Genomic DNA, 19,185 nt, shown 5'->3' on the forward strand with positions numbered 1-19,185 from the left:
TTTGTTAACATGACCAATCTTCAAACAACTAAAGCATACAATTCCATTCAGCCATTTACTGTAGTTGCCTCTGAAATGTGTTCTAATGCAGTTCTTAGGAACATGACCATACTCTTGACAATAGTGACAACTATACCTTGTGTTGTAATCCCAATCATATGAATTTTCATTTTGGTTTCCCTTTGTTTTCTTGTTTGATGTCCACTTGGAGTTAGATCTACATTCATATGCCTTGTGTCCATATTTTTGACAATTGTAACAATAGCCTTCAAATATTTGTGTGTTGATAGTCTTGATCTTATAGTCATGTGCCTAATGTCATTGTTTATTGCACTTGCAACACTAACCCTTGAATTTCTGCTTAGGGTTTTGATTTGCAATTTTGCTCCTATAAACATTAGCCGTGTCACCTAATTTTCCACAATTATGGCAAGTGAGTTTTTCATTCTTACCTTTGTTACTCCTTTGTTCACCACTCCTAGATTATTCTCCTTCTTTAGTAAAGGTGTATCCCAATCCAATAGTATCATTTTTAGGTCTTGGCGATTCCATCAATTTCTCAAAATACCTTATGGTTTCACCTGGCTTGTTAAGATTTTTTCTTTTTGACCTTAATTCATTTTGTAGTAGGGAATTTTGTGTTTCCAAAGTAGAAATCTCAATGTCTTTCCTATTCAATTCTTGATTTGCAATCATCAATTGGTTTATTGTATCTAATTACATGTTTTCAAGCTTTTGCACATCTAATGTCTTGTCTTCTAGTCTGTTGGCTAGAAGTCTTTTTTTTTCTTCAATCATGGCTCTATCTTCTTCATCCTTCTTTTTCAATTTAGTTGTCTCAGACAACAATATTGATTATGCTTCTTGTTCCCTTTTAATATTTTCGACTTTCATCATTCTTTTCCATCAAATCTGCAATGGCTTCATGAAAATCTCAAGAATTTCCTTTTGCAAATAATCCAGTGGTGTCAACCTCTTTGTATTGTGCGTCATTCTGTTTCTTGGCTAATTATTTTTCCTTCTTTAATGACTATTCTAACACATCTTTTTATTTATTCAATTGATGTAGGATGAGTTGTATTTCAATCTTTTGGTTATCACTAACCTTTCCCAATTTGTAGACTTCCATCTTCAAGATCATACCTCCAAAGTTGTTAGGCTTTCCTTCAAGAGAACTAGTGCTTTGATACCAATTATTGAAAATAACAATTAGAAAGTGAATTATGAGGGAGAGGGTATGAATCAACACTTCAAAAATTCAACCATAATATATTCACCACACATCCATCTCATAATATAATATGTAAACTAAAATAGTTAACCATGAATTTCATACATAACACAAAGAAAATAACATTTGACACAAGATATTGGTTACCCAGAAACCCTCCAAAGAGAAGGTACTACTGGGGTGGGGATGACACCCACAAGTATTCATTACTGTAGTTGTAAAGTGTACCCAATTATGGTTACAACTATTTGATCATAAACTATGATCTATCCTGTGAGGGATATACCATGTCAAAGGCTACAAAGACTATTAGGTCTCACCTTGTTAGATGATTTTAACTTACAATGAAATAAGCACTATGTTAAGAGATTTACAAGAGCATGTTAGAACTCAAAACTTGTTAGGACTACTCTATTAGGATATTTTCTTTGTATCACCTATTAGAATGACTCAACACCATGATCCTTTGGTTAGCACCTTAGTGCTAGATGTCAAATCTTCTCTTCCTTGATGAATCCTTGATCTTTCTAATCAAATATGTCTCCTCTATCCTTCCTCTGCTCTAATATGTTCTCTCTAACTAATTTTGCAATTCATAACTCTATCATAACCTCCTTAGTCACCTTGAATGCTCTCTCTGCACTTAACATTCATCTCTCACACCTTCTCTCCTCACATACACACATACAAACTGTTTAGGGTTTGTCTCCTTAAGTAAACATATGTTGACTAGGGTTAAGTTAGAATCAATAGCTATGGTTGATCCATATTACCATTTAAAGCATCCCTTTTTTTGATTGGTTGCATGTCATGCATATGGATTCACAATATACATTCATACTTATCTTCTAGAATTGTAAAATAATCATTAGGTTGGCCCTAAAATGGTTTACATAGAAGTTCTTTCCATTACAAACAACTATGCCAAAAATTGTCCACTTGGCACTTGAAGACTTTGATGCTTGGCCATCACTATATCTTCAATTTTGTAACTTGGCTTTTGAATGGCTTAGCATACACTATTTACTTAGCACCTGAATCACTTAGCATGTATAAAATTTCTCGACACTTGAGTGACTTGGCACATACCATCTGCTCGACACATACTAGTGCTCAACACTAACTAAGTATATTGCTCAGCATGCATTGTTTGACAACTTATGCTTGACTTACTCTTTACACTCAACATGCACTATAATTCTACTAGAATATGACTTAAGTGTTTTGTCATTGCTTTGTCAAAACCAAAATGAGGTCAACACTACTTGCCTCTCTCTCTCTTACTTACACACACACACACACACACACACACACACACACACACACACACACACACACACACACACACACACACACACACACAATTGCTACAGACCTCCCTTTCTCTTTAGTTTCTACATATATTTGTCTCGCACATTCATCTAGATGCTTCTCTTACTATGCATCTATGTCCTTCCTCTCTCTTTCTCCCTCTCTATCCCTTTCTATTTCCCTCTTCATCTCTTTATCCTATAATATATATATATCTCACACACACACACACACACTCACTCACTCACTCTCTCTTTGTTATCCTTGCCATCTTAATTTAATTTGGTACTTTGTTATCATTTTTGAAAGTTAATGTTGGGTGGATATTTTAGAACTGATAGTTTTGGGTAAAAGTTTAGTCAAAAAATAGGATGACCAACCATAGTGTGTGAGATAGAGTCTCTCCTACCTTAAAGGGAAGTCTCCTCCTTCTTGCTACTCCTTGGATCAACTCAAGATAAGAAAGATGTCAAGAGATTTTGGAAAAAGGGTGTTACCAATATCCTTTCTTCTTAAGTTTCAAAAAAGAATCCACTTACTCGTGGAGTGAGTAATGGGCAGGGTGAATCTCTAACTACACTTCTATCAAGAGCTAGAAATAGTGATGTCGATAAATCTTCACTAACTCAAAGGCTAGCTGAAAATGTACTAGTTTGGATCTAAGTCTAGTAACTCAAATATTTTGCAAATTAAGAAAGAAGTATAAGATATAGACAAAGCTTCTAGCTATATATTTCCACAATTGCTCTTGGTCAAAGCTCTAGCTCCAGTTGCTTCTTAACTCTTTGCTTCTTAACTCTTTTATATTCAATTCAAAAGATACAATTACCAAGAACACAAGATAACATGAATCAAAGATAACTTAGATGATTTATAGAAAAAGCTTATAACTCACACAATTAACAATCTCACTTAATCAAAGTTAAGTCTTAAATGCTCATGTGTATTCACTTTTCTCTCAAAATAGTGCTACACAAACAAAGTTTTGTTGGCACAATTTGTCTAGAGCTCTCTTGTATAAAGATATATATGATTTTACAATGAGGGGATACTCCTTCATATAGGCATAGGAGTTGAGAAAAAGGTGGAGAAAAAAGTGGGAGAACTCAACCAACTTTGACCTAGTCTCTACACGTGCAACTTGCATTACACCTTCTTATGTACATACAACTTGCATTACATGTAATTACACATCTTCATGTAACACATCCTCTTCAATTACAAACATGAAAGAAGAATAAGAAGAAGAAAGATGAGAATTGAAACAATCCTAGGGATTTTCCTGAAAGGCCTTGTATTTGGCGCTGCTATCTCGGATGATAACATGATTGGGAGCTCCTGTATTTTGTGCCACTGCATTCACCTTGATAATAACTGTGTTACATCTTTTGATAGCTTGACTCTCTTTGCTGAATTGTCTGTTGGCATTTGAAAACTTGATGCGATCAAGCTTTTCTCACTTAAGTTGTCGTAAATTCTCCTTTGTAGATTGACACATTCAAGATTCTCTAACACTTTGAAAACCTTCTTGACAATGATTGGATGTAAACTTGAAATGACTTTCCATCAACACCTTTAACACTTTTTTTTTGAAGTAAAGTGCTTAGTGTATGAGAATGCATGCAAATGAGAACTTTTGACTTTTAAAAAGTGACTTGGGCTTTCAAGATGCCATTGCATGGAAATGGATTACATGTAAATGCAACATGTAATGAGGAATGGAAAGCGAGATGACATGCAAATGCAAATGAAGGATGCACTTTACATGTAAGTGCAGGTGATGGGATGAGGTGCAAAGCATAGAAAGATGTGGAAATATGTATTTGCTCATGAAGGTGCGAATGCATATGGAGAGATGAAAATGGAAAATGAAAGAAAGATAATGAGTTTTATAGTCATCTTTGGTGAAAAGATGAAGTCAAAGTACATGAAAAATAAAAATGACATCTTTTTGACTTTTCAAAAAGTGACTTTAAGTCGGGGTATTGAGGTGCTATTACACGTAAAGATTTTTTGTGTAATCGTGTCATGAGAGTGGATGTGGAAAGTGAGATGAGTGAAAATGGAAGCAGAAAATAGGATTACATGCATGTGTGGATGGTGAATGAGATATAAAACATGTAATTGTATTTGTCGGATGAGATGTGAAGTGTTGTGACATGGAAGACGGAAGTGCAATATGATGATGCTTTTGCATAAAATGAAACAAAAACAAGTTCTTGTAACTTCAACAAAGTGGAGAATATTAGAAAGCAAGCACCCAAAACTCAAAAGAAAAGTGTACCTTTATAAAGTGACTCAAACATGTTAAGATGCAAAACACTTCAATACACAAATTCAAATTTGGAGTTTGGGGAAAAACCAAAAACATGAAAATGAACAATTTTTTCATTTTTAAAAGAAAAATGCATTTTCCATGGCATCAATTTCAACAAGTGGCAATCATTAAGCAAAAATGTCCATAAAACCAACAAGATAAGCACAAATTAAATAGAAAATTAGAATAAGTCCACTTACATGATGATCAAAGAGCCAAAATAACAAGAATCATAGAATTTGAAGATTAACTCTTCCTCAAATCCATATTTTTGAACAACTTTTTAACTTTTTCTGTACTTGCATTTAAAAAATATTAATGAGCAATGAAGGTTGAATTTGACATGAAAGTGCCAAATACATGGCCTCCAAAGACAATATCATGCATTTAAAACTAAAAAAATCTCTTTTGATCAAAGTTATGGGCTATAAATACCATTTTTTTAGTTTTTGAACAAAAACATGATTTTTTAATGCAAAAATCTGGGCCGTTTTTTGCAAAAACGTGACCCAAAAATGCATTTTAAAAGTCATTTTTGACTTGTGAATGCAAATCTACATCCCTAAATGCATATACATGGATCCAAATGTAAAAAAGTGACATCAAAATGCATAAAAGTGGATTAGAACCCCATTTTTTTGGGAGTTTTTAGCAAAAACGTTATTCGAAAAAGGCATGAAACAAAAACATTTTGGCTTCTACAGTTGAAAATGTGTATCACAATGCAATGACAAACACTTCAAATGCCAAATTGATTCCTACTTAGGCAAAAACATGGGCAAAAAATGGATTTATTTGGAGATTTTTCCAAAAATGTGCCCTTGGAAGGAGTTTGAAATAACATTTTTTAGCAAGATATATCTATTTTCAATGTTATAAAATCCATTGCCAAGCAAAAATGACCCTGTTGGAGAAGATCTCATGCAAAACCATCAAGTAAATCTCTCACAATCTTCAAAATTGGGTTTTTGGAGGCTCATTGCATGTGTTCTTCCAAATCATACCTTTTGGGAGGCATGACATGTTTTAAAATATGCACTTGGTTAAAAGAAAACCTTTTAGGGAGGATTGCATACTTTAAGTTAAAGTTCATATTTTTGATGCAATGACACATTTCAAGTGAAAAATCACATTTTTTGTGTAATGGCACCAAAAAGGTCCACTTTTGAAGGATTATACCTATAATGGCATATAAAATATCCACTTTTGATAACTTAAAGTCATTTAGTAAACATATATCAATTTAATTTTATTAAAATGTTACTTTAATGGGACACAATATATTTATATATCATATTAAGAATATAACACATAAATATAATTCAAAAAGTAACATTTAAATGAGCATTTGACTTAAATGTCAAAAATTAAATTGAAAATATATATATTTTATATAGTCACTTTAAGTGAAAAATAAAAAAGTAACTCAACTTAAAATTATAACATAGAGTGCACTATAGTTACTTTAAGTGAAAATTTAAATGATAAAGTAACTTAAAAACATAACATAAATTGAATTTAAGTTATATTTTTCAAAAAGTGAATGCCAAATTAAAATTATAAAACGATATTTTTAATTTGTGTTGTTGCATCAGAGAGGTCCACTTTTGAGGTACTAAAATAACCATATCTCTTGATTGACAACTTTGATTATGCTCTAAGTTAGACCAAATCAAAGGGAAAATTGAAAGCCATAAATGCAAACTCAAAATCAAAGACAAAGATGATGAAGGCTTCAAAAATCAAGCAAAGGCTCGACAAAAAGAAAAACAAAAAAGACTTGATGAAAGCCTTTACTAAAAAGATTTATTATATTAATTGGAATTGATTTGTTGATCAATACTAACCAATTAAATAATGAACTAAACTTAGAGAAATGTGACACTAAGCTTGAAAATGTTTCATACTATTACCTGCATTTTGTCACAATAATTAAAATAGATCAACCTAATCTTAATCTTATTTTAACTCTAGAATAAACATATTTTAATACTAAATTATTTTAACTTATTATATTCAAAAAATAATCTAAATATAATTTGAATCTATATTTACATAGATTACAAACTTATATTATATCAAATAAGAAAAACACATTTGACACCAAGAAACTTACTAATAATATATCTTACTACTTCATTCATTGTATTTGACTGAGACCCAATGGATGCACCATATTTCTATATTGTTGTTGGACATGTACATATGTACAATTGAAAATGCCTGTGAGAATCACAACATAAATGAAATGAACAAAAATGGAATTAAGATTCCCAAGAAACATTTATATATGACTGTGCACACTAAAGTGATTTTTGAAGAGGTTGGTGGTATGTAAATGCTACTATCATGTAGGTGATAATTGTGAGGAGGAATTTAAATTAGTCATTCATGGTCTTGGTTTCACATAGGTTGTGGTTCCTATAAACTTTTCTATAGAGTGCTTCCCAACCTATGGGTGGCACCATCAAGGACTCTTTTAGTTAGTTTAGCATGTGTTTGAAAAATTCTCTTCTACATCCTCTTGATGTTTGAAGGAGCCTCTCTGGTACCAAAAAATGTGGGTTATTTTTCATGGTGTGAATGATCTTGTGGACTTGGAGTGGCAGGGGTTTTTGTTTGGGGTGCATTTGGTGGTGATTGTGGCTTTGTTACACCCCATCTGGGGAACACATCTAATTTTCTTGCAATTCCATTCAAGAGATAGTATGGAATAGTGGTGCTTTGTTGCTTTGTATGTGGTGGTTTTTATTGGTTGAGGGTTAATTTATTTTTTTCCCACCACCCACCTATTCTACGATGGATGATATTTTGTGTATAGGTCTCTCCCTCTCTAGCTTTCTCTATCCTTTGGCCTTGTTTTGTGGTTTTATTTTGTTTTCTCCCATGTTATTAAGATCTATTTTTTTGGAGTGCGGTTCTTTTGTTTTTGGATCTCTTATAGCCTCTTTTGGGCCTTGTACTCTTCAATGTTTTATCTATTTGACTTATGCTAATGGGTCATGTCTCCTACCTCTTTGGAATCCTTATGACTTGAACTTTTTGATATCTTTCTATGTGGAGGGATCTTTTTCTTAGGTTGGGTTCTTTCTCATAAGATCATTATGGAGGTAGAAGTTACCCATATTGAGGTAGGATCTTACCTTATGGCTATGTGTTGGGTAAGGTGTTCTTTGCAAATTTTCTTTTCTTTTTCCCATTTCCTTTGAGGTGGCTGAGGCACATCCTTTTGGAGGTAGATGTTGGTAGGCACAATACAACCATGGATGCTTTCAAAGCATTAATCCACATGTATCATGCCCTGTGTTAGGATTAACGAAACACAAATAATAATTATACACCAATATAACCAATATCAAAAAATAATAAAGCACACAGAAGAGAACAAAAGACACAAAGATTTAACGTGGTTCACCCAATCCTTAGTTTATATCCACCAAACAATGGGTCCAATATTATATTTGTTAAACCCTTGGTATTTGGTCTTTGATTGTTGTCATTGATGTCAATAATGAGCATATGGTATGGCTAACATCATGTAATTATCTTATTTGATGTCCTTCAATATTGTTCAAAACATTTTCAAGACAAATACTTAAGTGTTATGCAATTAGCACTTAATGTTCACATTGTTTTTGAAAACAGATATATAAAAAAAGTTTTGGTCTATTAGAAAGTCGACAAGATTTTTTATTAGATAGACCCTAGCTATCATACCTTTTTCAAAAGGTCTCAGAGTTAGCTAAAATGGGTCTTCATTAGTTTTTGCATAACACATGTACTAAAGGAGAAAAGGTCTATTTATCAGAAACATGTACCGAATTTTTATGACAATTTTGGTAGTTTTGAGCAGTTTTGGTCTAATGGAAGTTTGGGGTGTGTGACTGTTAGAATTCTTTAGAATAACTGAGAAGAAGGTGAATCAGTTATTCAAGGTCCAATAATGTCCAATTCAAACTTTCTAATAAAACAAGAGTGAATCAGAAGTACTATCCTTTTGACTTTCTTAGTATGCATACAATTAAACATGAAAAGTAAACATGAATCACACCATAACACGAAGGATTTTGGTGACCCAAAAACCCTCCAAGAATAAGAAGGTAAAACTGGGGTGGGGATGACACCCACAAAATAATTGCGCAATTGTTTTAAACCACTTCTAATGGTCTGCCCTGTTAAAGGCCTACCCTATTAAAGGCTATAACACACTGTTAAATGTGACCCTATTAAAGGATTTCTACACCCTATTAGGAGTGTGCCCTGTTAGAGGACTTAAAACATTCAACTTAGAATGCCACCCTGTTAAAGGATTTACATAGAGTTGTTAGGCCCACCCAAGTCCATGGGATTTATAGTTACCTTGTCAAAAGAATCTTTTAACCCTCTCTAAGGATCTCCTATCCTCCTCATAAGGATCTCCTATCCTTCTCCTAAGGATCTCTTTATCCTTCTCCTAAGGATCTCTTTATCCTTCTCTTGGGGATCTTTCTATCTTTTTCCTGAGGCTTATCCACCTAGCTGTTAAGCTAACCTAGCAATGTAGGATTTTAATATCTAATACAATGGTAAGAAAGTATTAGAAAGGTTTTGACCTGATAAATATTGCAACCCTAACCGTGTAGATTTTAGATCACTCTTTAGTTCTTTTCTTTTCTTGACTTTTCTTCCTTGCAGTGCTGACAGCTTGTTCACCCTTCAAGATCTGTCTCCTTGAGTTCTTCCACTCGTTATGCCAATGCACTCTATGGTCACTTGATCAACTCAGATTCTTGATGCTCTGTCCTTACTCCTCACTGTGTCCTCTTCTCGACACTTCACACTAGCCTTCTCTTGGCTTCTTCGCACGACCACTCTTCTAACCAACTCCCTTGCACGCACACACTTGATCTCTGACCTTTAACTCCTTATAAAGAAGTTCTGTTCTTCATTTCCTGCTCAAATCTTAATTTGATCTTGAGAAAATGGTATTGTTTTTCCTCCAAATTGCTTCTTCTAGAAACTTCATGATAAATCCATTAGCATTCACCTTGAATTGGTTTACATGGTTTACATAAAATTCTGTGACATCTACTCATCATCCTTATCATCCAACTAATTCACAAAATTTGATATAAAAAACTTATCCTCACTGATCTATCGAATCTTTTACTTAACAAATAATGCAGCAACTTGGCATTATTGGTTTACGGATGCTTGACACCTTCTGTGTTACTTGGCTCCTACTATTGTTTTACTAGTGCTCGGTACCTATAGCATTTCTGCTTTGCTTGGTACTTGAAGACTTACTCAGTATCCATTACCTTTTTCTGATGCTCAGCACCTAAACAATCCTGTGTTACTAGGCATCTGAAGGATTGCTCGACACACACTAAAGTAGAACTTGCTCGACATTAACTAGCTTGTTCGGCTCTCTCTAATGAACTTAGTTAGGCTTTACAAATGACTTAGTTAAACCTTACATTGTTGATGTGTCTCAGTGTGTCCATTCTCTGTGTCTCAAATTATGTTATCAATACACTATTTCATCAATGGCTTAGTTGATCCTTATACTTCTTTACAACATCATAACTTCAACCTTTCTCTAGGTGCTCTAGTTATATCTTATTGATTGCCTCCTCCTTATCAATCAACCAATTGATAGTACTTGGATCACTTAAGCAATTATCATTCCTGCAAATAGCAAGTTTGACATTAATGAAAAAATAATGATTGAAAACATTCTTTACCCATTCTATTATTCTTCATTCATGATCCTTTCAATCATTTCCAACAGTAACTGCCTCAAAATTTTTGACTTTCTTGGTTTATAAGTAGAGGATATATTCCTCTAAAACATCCAACAGGTGGTTTTGATAGAAGTTTTAGAATTGGTGTGGAATTCCTTGTAGACTGAACAGTTTGTAGGCAAATTTTTAACAACAAAGAAGAGGGTAATGCTTTATGTTTCTATTCTCATATTTGTGATTTGATTTTTATTGAAGAAGTTTATCAGAGGTAGAAGAAGGGTTATATATTGCCGCTTCATTCATTCATATCAGTATTTGATTAGATATTTTAATAGAAAAATAAAATATATTTGGATATTGGATGTTTTGAGGAGAATAGAAGTATATCCTACATTGTGTTTTCAACAAGAAGTTGAAACTAGTGATTCATGATTTGTGTTGTAACAGAGATGATCCTCTAATTTTTTATCTCATTTTTCATTTTGGAATTTGGTGCTTCAGGTGTAAGGGATTGGTGTTCCTTAAAATTGGTGTTTCTAAAATAGGGACTTAAGCATTTGAGGTCATTTTGCGACCAAAAATTGCAACCAAGTTTTTTAAATGGGCAATTTTTTGTTTTTTTTAATAACTAGCCCGTGTTGGTTGCAATTGCGACCAATTAGTTTTGTCAAAATTGTGACACACAGGGAAGCATAAAACAAAAAAAAAAGGGCAAACCATTTCATTTGGCTTTTGCGTGAGGTTCATTTGGCTTTGGCGCGAGCGAGGGTCTCCATCAACATTGGCTTTGCTATAGATCATTTTCATCTGGCTTTGGCGTGAGGGTCTCCATCAACACTGGCATGAGGGTCATCAACATTGGTGCGAGGGTCTCCATCAACATTGGTGCGAGGGCATGTCTTGGCGTGAGGGCATGTCTGATCTGGTGCGTTTGATTGTAGAAATTTTGAGGGCACGTCTGAAATTTGAGGAGTTCCATGTGATTCCATTAGTATCCTGCCCACAGTAGGAACTAATATGTTTTAGGAGAAAGTTGTATCTTTAACTAATTTATGAAAACCATTGCAATGTGCCTTTAAAATAATGTATTGGGTACCGTCGCATGATCGTAAAATGGTTAAATTCAATCGCACATATACTTATATATTATATCAGGTGCATTTTTTTATACTATTCATTTTACCATGCTACTTACTCAAGGACAAAAGTCATTATATTTATTATTATTGAATTTAGCTGAATGAAATGAGTTTTGGTGGGTCTACAATCTTACTATTTCCTATATTTCAATAACTAAAAGGCTAATGAGTGTTGTCATTTAGTTTGGTTTTCTATTTATATTACCATGTTTGTGGTTTGGAGCAGTGGTTATTGGATTCCTAATTTCTAATTAGGAATATCTGTTTGGGTGCATTTCATTTCTATTTCCATTTGAAATTGCTTTCAAACAGTCTACTGCATTATGCTTTGACATCAGTTGATGGGTTTATGATAGTTTGCATTCATATTAATTGGTTATTGTATAAAATTAAAGTTGGCTCAATGTTTTGATTTGTATAGGCATAACATTCCACTTATTCTCATTTGTGAAGGAACTCCAACCGATCACAGTACCATTTTTATCACTAACCATTTATATCAGATAGTGATAAAAATGGTCAGTGGGTCATTCAGAACAATGACTTTTCAAAGAAACAGCTCTAATCTTTGAATTTCCAATATTTTACTTGAATTAGATGGTTGCATAGGCATTTATAGGAAGCCAAACAACATTACATAAATATTTGAAGAGATTGCTTCTCATAGTATTGGGGAAAAAATGAGTTGGGTGGCAGGCCACAACACTCATAGTTGAATGCCATTTACACTGCACATCTTTTTCCAAATCTTTTATTCAAAAAGACCACATCACACACCATAATAAAAATGGACCTTCCTGAAACTTATTCAATATCTCAGTTATATAGCCCATGCAAGACATCGTTTAACATCACAATCAAAACGGTCATCATATGGTCAATCTTTCAACTTATTACTGTATACTACGGGTATGTCTATTTAGTGAATGATTAGAAAATTGCACAAAAAAATTTAAAAAATTGTATAAAACATGGGTGAATACATAAATCTTAAAATGGTGAAACTAAGGGTAGAGATTTTAGGGAGTCAAAGAGATGTTTAGTGACATGATTAGCTTCCGGCATAGATCAGATTACATAATTAGGGATAAGGATTGTAGTCTGTAACTCTTTTTTGGGGCATCCTTTTTATGATATGCAGTGTATCATCTCATTAGATTCTTCACTCATACTATGCGAATTTCCACGAACTGCCTATTTGGATTATGTTCATGATCTCAAATATTAGGGGAAACTCTGCACACTCTATCTTCTCTCGACTGTGTAGGGCTCTAGAATTTTGAACACTTTTGATCTCCTTACAGCTTGAAGAGCCTTATCTTTATCAGGTCTTCTTCCTTTGAAATGGATGTCGTCTGAATTGACACTGAGTTTCTTATCAAATGCAATTGGCTACTTTGCATAATTCACACTAATAGAAACAACAACACCAACTACTTGTTACTTTGCAAGGAAAAAGTGAGCATCTTCTGCACCCCTTTCACAACTTTCATGCAATCTTTTGTGTCTATTACAAAGTGCACTCCACATTTAATGATTCATCTTGATAGAAGTCCTCTCCTTGGAAAATAACAAGCTTTTTCATTCTTGAATAGGGCTTGACTACTATTCTATTTATCCCAGGAATGCCATGTAAAACTCTCTGCCATATACTGACATATTCAGGCTGTATTGTGTTTTTTAATGGACACTTTTAATGGATTTCTACCAAGTCATTAATTTAAGAATATGCTCTCTTTTGTCAAGATTACTTTCTAAGATAGTTACTAAACTTTTTATGTCAATACTTCAGTTAGAAATATGCTTTCTTGTTGAGCAACACAAAATCTGCCTTGTCTTCATAATTTTGTAAAGTTCTATGATGCTCATCTTGCAAAATCAACCTTGACATTTTTAAAAATTCATTGAAACATAGTGCATATTCCTTGTTTCTTTTATCATATTTCATTATTCCACAAAGTTTTTCTCATGATCAAATCATACAATTACATAGCTTGATAGTTCCTTAAATCAAATTAGCATACATATAGAAAAAATGCACGGAGATGGCAGGTTGTGAAAGCAATCATATAGGGCTGCAACGTGGGCGGCTTGTATTAATCCTTGAAACCTGCCATCTAATTCTTGTCATTTTATCTGGAGAAATCTTTAATTCCACCACCTATTCAGAATTTGTAACTATGCTGACACAATTGCTTATAAATCTCACTATCAATCTAGTCATAAATCCTACATAAGATATATTGACAAATGAAGCTTCTAATATGTTCTCTCTATGACCAAAGACACTCACCCTTATAAAACCTTCACCTGTGGGTCCAAACCCACTTCCTAGAGTTGTAACTATATGTGCTTTCTCAAGGATCTCAGTAAAAATATCCCATGAATTTTGACCAGGAAATCGAACCCATACATATGGCACATTTTTTCCTCCAAAGACATCAAACCCAAGTGAAGTAAATGTTTCCACAATGATTCTAGTATTCTCTTTATATCATCTAACATATTTCAAACTTTTCATAGGTTGCAGGACACATCAAACACAACAAAGGCGAGGTTGGAAAAGGTTGGGCAACACAAACTTGGCTCTGGGGGATATTCAAAAATCAAAGCACGCGTTGTAAGTAGCAATAAATGAATTGCAAAGAAAAATTATTTATAAAATGAAAATAATTTTGTTAATTAATAAAAAATGCAGGGTGTTGATTTTAATCTGGAGGCCACAAAAGAACACAAAAAAATTGCCTTCAAGCGAGGCTATGCAGCGGTGGCTGAATGCCTACGACAAGCTTCCATTGCCCCAACCGAACAGTCTCCTACATCATGTGCACTGGTAAATATGCCAAAAAATATATTAGAAATTGAATACTTGAGCAACAATTTATTTGATAATAATGTGCATGACATTGCAATGCAGCCTGTTAATCCTGGCACAAATCATACGCAGCATCATGAAGCCCCTGATGTCCATCGTACCGTCGATGGAGGTGCTCATTTGTTATTTAAAACTAATTATGTAATTATTAATACAATTTAACATCTTTAATTGAACTTGGTGTAACCTTTTTGTGTTGAGGATATAGAATCATGTTGTGCTGAACAAGTGCCAGAGGATGTTCAGATTGATCAGCAGGTAGATCATGTGGCACATTCAGCTAAAGAAAATCTATGTTTTGTTCTTTTAAATTAATTTTTTGATTTATAGTTCTTTTACTTAAATAAAAAATCGCAATTCACTAATATAAAATGGTGGGAATTTAACCTCATGAAGTACTTGTTATTGCAGTGGACCCCCCTTTGGTGTAGCGGCCTCATGGTGTTCCTGAACGGATGAGGGGGAGACATGTGTTAGAACTAGTAGAGGAGGGGGATCCTATCGAGGACATTGATATTCCTCTTAGAAATTTTATGAAAAAAAGAAACGGCAAGAAAGTAAAAAAGACATGATTATTCATGAATGACTTACTCTTGAATATTGTTAATGAATATTGTGTTAATGAATTATTCATGAATGACTTACTCTTGAATGTTGCGTGTTAATGAATTATTTGTGAATGTTGTGTGTTTATGAATTTTATGTGTTAATGAATGTTATCATGTGATTATAATGATTAAATTTTATATTTCAAAAATGGATGAATTGAATGTTATTAAATGTTAATGGGGATGACGAGGACATTGATATTCCTCTTAGAAATTTTATGAAAAAAGAAACGGCAAGAAAGCAAAAAAGATATGATTATTCATGAATGACTTACTCTTGAATATTGTTAATGAATATTGTGTTAATGAATTATTCATGAATGTTGTGTGTTTATGAATTTTATGTGTTAATGAATGTTATCATGTGATTATAATGATTGAATGTTCTATTTCAAAAATGGATGAATTGAATGTTATTAAATGTTAATGGGGAATTTAGAGTGATGTTAAGGGGGGGGGGAGGGGCCAAATGAGCTTCCACCTTCATGTGGTTGGCCCTATTAAGTAGAGAATATTTAACTATTCTCGAAACCAAGTGAAGCTCAAACTTTAAAGATAAGCTTATAGTTAATAGTGACAACCAATTAGCAAGTCGAAATGAAGTTCTTCGTTACAGGTACCTTTTTAGTTTTTAAAGCATGATATCATGTTTTAATATTGTATAGTTTTTTTCTCTTAAGTTAAAGTATTCTTTTATGATAACAACATAATTTATGACCATTTTAGTAACTATTCTAACATCGCTTTATGAAAAATCTTGTTTCTCAGATGTTGAGCATGGCTGCAGTTGTGCAATTGGCATTTCAGAGTATTGGTGTGGTTTATGGGGACATAGGAACATCACCACTTTATGTGTATGCGAGTACTTTTCCTGATGGCATCAAACATCCTGATGACGTTCTTGGGGCTTTGTCTTTGATCATATATTATCTTACTCTTTTGCCCCTCATCAAATATGTCTTCATTGTATTGTGGGCCAATGATAATGGAGATGGTAAGATTATAACAGCTCTAGTTTCACTTTTTTTTTAGGTCAAAGTTTGATCTTTTTGATGTGAAAACATGTGTTCTAAGTTTAAAGGGACGATTTCTTTTGCAGGTGGAATTTTTTCTCTTTATTCTTTGATTTTCCATCATGCAAATGTCAGCATGGTACCCAATCACCAGGAAGAAGACATGAAACTCTCCTCATATACACTTGAAGTTGCAGGTAGACAGCCCAATAGAGCCATTAGGATAAAGGAAGCTCTTGAACAAAGTAACTTTGCCAAGAGATGTTTGTTAATACTAGCCCTTGTGGGGACTTGTATGGTTATAGGAGATGGCGTCCTCAACCCTTGCATCTTTGGTACATATTATTATTTTTACAATATGTAATGCTTTTTGTTGTTATTTTTTAATATATTGTATGCTTGTTATATCAATGTTTCAATAGTGTGATCTATTATCATATGTTAGAAATCAAATGATCTCGAAGTCTACTTAATTCACAATAAATCCCTTAGATTGTACAAAATTTGTTAACTTTTCCCTTTCATTTGTTCAAGTAGTTTCACTAACACTTAATTTGTTGATATATTTTAGTTCTTTCAATAATGGAGGGAATCAAAAGGGTGGACAAGTCACTCAACCAAGATGAGTTTTCAGCATTTTCTCACATTATAATATTTGAGATGGGTAGGAAGAGTGGGTCATTTATTGAAATAGGAAGCACCCAACATATAAATTTGGTGTATAAAAGTTAATTGTATATTGGTGCATCCTAGACATTAGACAAATTGGATAACAATTGCTCGTACCTTCCAAAAGTATCTGACTCTATTATGAGATAATTATCTCTTATTATGAAGTCTTGCAGCCCTTGAATTTTTCATGTAGTTGAGACTTATCTTGTCATCCACACATACACCCCTAACTGCTAGTTAACCTTTTCTACAAGATTTGTATAAGACTCCTCTAGCATTATTCTTTATATCAAGAATCTTTTGGTATACGTTAAGGTATGCGACATTCAGAAGTGGGTGTCATTTTGAGATTTGATTCTAGGAATCCTCCATAAAACTATTATTGAGACTTAAACTCATTTCTTTGGCAATGATTTATTGCATTTAATAAAAGATTATTCAATTGCATTCGATAACTGCTCATGTCTAGTGTAAGATAAGACGGCCTCATTAACTGGTTGATCGGCTGTCATTTGGAGGATTAACCCTATCTCAAATTTGACTTAATCAAATATGAAGGGATCCCTATTTTTTTTTCTTTCCTCCACTTTGCTTGGAAGAGATTTCTTGTTCTGTCTTAACTATTAGCGACGAGTAATTTGGAAGGGATGACCTCTAACAGGTCCTATACACACGATTTTATATCCCTAATCATGAGATTTTTTATTCTTATGATTCTCAATCTATTCCTGGTCATTGGGAAATTCAGGTATTTGTAAAGCATTCCAAAATTGCATTTGGAGTCTTCTTTATCTGGTTTACACAGCTTGTGAGATTTGCATGCCCTGCTTAAGGGGATTTCGTTTGTGCTTAAGTTTCAGCAGTTTTCTTTGATAAATCTTTGGGTGGGAAATATATGTTTTATCTGCATTAGCTATTGTGATGGTCTAAAAGCTTAACATTTCATAAAGCCTGAGTGATTAACATTTCATAAATGATTGACGATTTAAGGCTTCTTGTCAACAAATAGGTGTTTAAAAGTCTTGTTTGTTTTCAGGCATGGTGCTTGTTTTGGGGATACCACTAAGCACTTATTACCATTTTGGGAAGGTTATAGTGAGTAGAAAACATGAACACGAAATTAGATTGATAAACTAATGACATTTCATTCTTTGTCCTATTCCTCAATTTCATGCTTGGGTTTTATAACCCCAATTGATCTTCCTTAAAACATTATTCCATTTCTTTTATGAATTCTAAAGTGAAGAATCTCTGAAATTGTAATGACTTTGCAAGGTATCCCACCAAATCTCAAATTCACATTCTTTTTTTTCTATCTTAAAGTCTTGCCTGTAGGAAATTGTGATCTTGTGTTGAATACACATGTTAACCTGCGAATTTATTTGACTTTCTCTTTGGACTTGCTTTTGGTGTAATCTTAGAACCCATATTCTTGTACTCGAATTTAGAAGGTGTGCTAGAGATGCCATAGCTGTGAAATGCCTGTGTTTGGAAAGCTATTTAGTTTTTATCTTGATTAATGAATAGTTTGTTGTCATTATGTGGATAATGGCTTTGGTTACGGGCATCTTATCTTTCCAAAAGCTGTCATACCTAATGACCCGAGAACATCCTAAAATTTTGACGTGTTATATCTGATTTGGAGGAGAAAGAAGTACAAACAATTCAAAAGGTTGTCTAGAATGAGAGAGTAGTGTGCTTCCATAGTTTTCATCTGTCTTATTTTTGTATATTGGAATGACTTGAATATTTTTAAATGCAGGAAGAACTGCGCCAAAAAGAACGTAAAAATTGAGATGAATTTTGAAGATTGCTGGAGGATCATAAAGTAACTGGCCTGCTTACAGCAAAGACACACTTCATTTGAAGCAGGCTCTTTGCTTTATGATCCTCTAGTTCTTTGATAAAGCAAAGAAATGGAGGATCATAAAGAAAAGAGCCTACTTCAAATACATCTGGTTCACCACCCAAGGATTTGTTTGAAGATGTTGTAGAAGGGATGAAAAAGAAGGTAAGAAAGTTGCATGTATTTTAATGATTTGATTGCACTTTCACAATTAGGCTTGCAATCATTATTAGTCAAGGCAATGTATGTTTGATTACTTTGATGTAACCATTTTTTGAATATGTATCTTTGGCAGTACCAGGAGGACAAATCAAACATAAAAGATGCTATGGAGTCAAGAAAGGTGTGCCTTTTGTGCTTTAAGATTTTCCATTGGATGTAAAATATATTGTAATGTTTTTGATGTAATGATTGCAGCTCGCAGTAACATCAGCATGGACTCTTGAA

General features: G+C 33.5%; 1 pseudogene; it reads left to right on the forward strand.

Moving 5' to 3' along the window:
• Positions 1–13,769: 13,769 nt before the first annotated feature.
• LOC149569633 (cell division cycle 20.2, cofactor of APC complex-like) overlaps positions 13,770–19,185 on the forward strand; it is a 30,987-nt pseudogene continuing 25,571 nt past the window's right edge.

Source organism: Cupressus sempervirens, chromosome 3 (genome assembly GCF_028749045.1).
Source record: "Cupressus sempervirens isolate cs-2001-9-10 chromosome 3, ASM2874904v1, whole genome shotgun sequence".
NCBI lineage: Eukaryota > Viridiplantae > Streptophyta > Pinopsida > Cupressales > Cupressaceae > Cupressus > Cupressus sempervirens.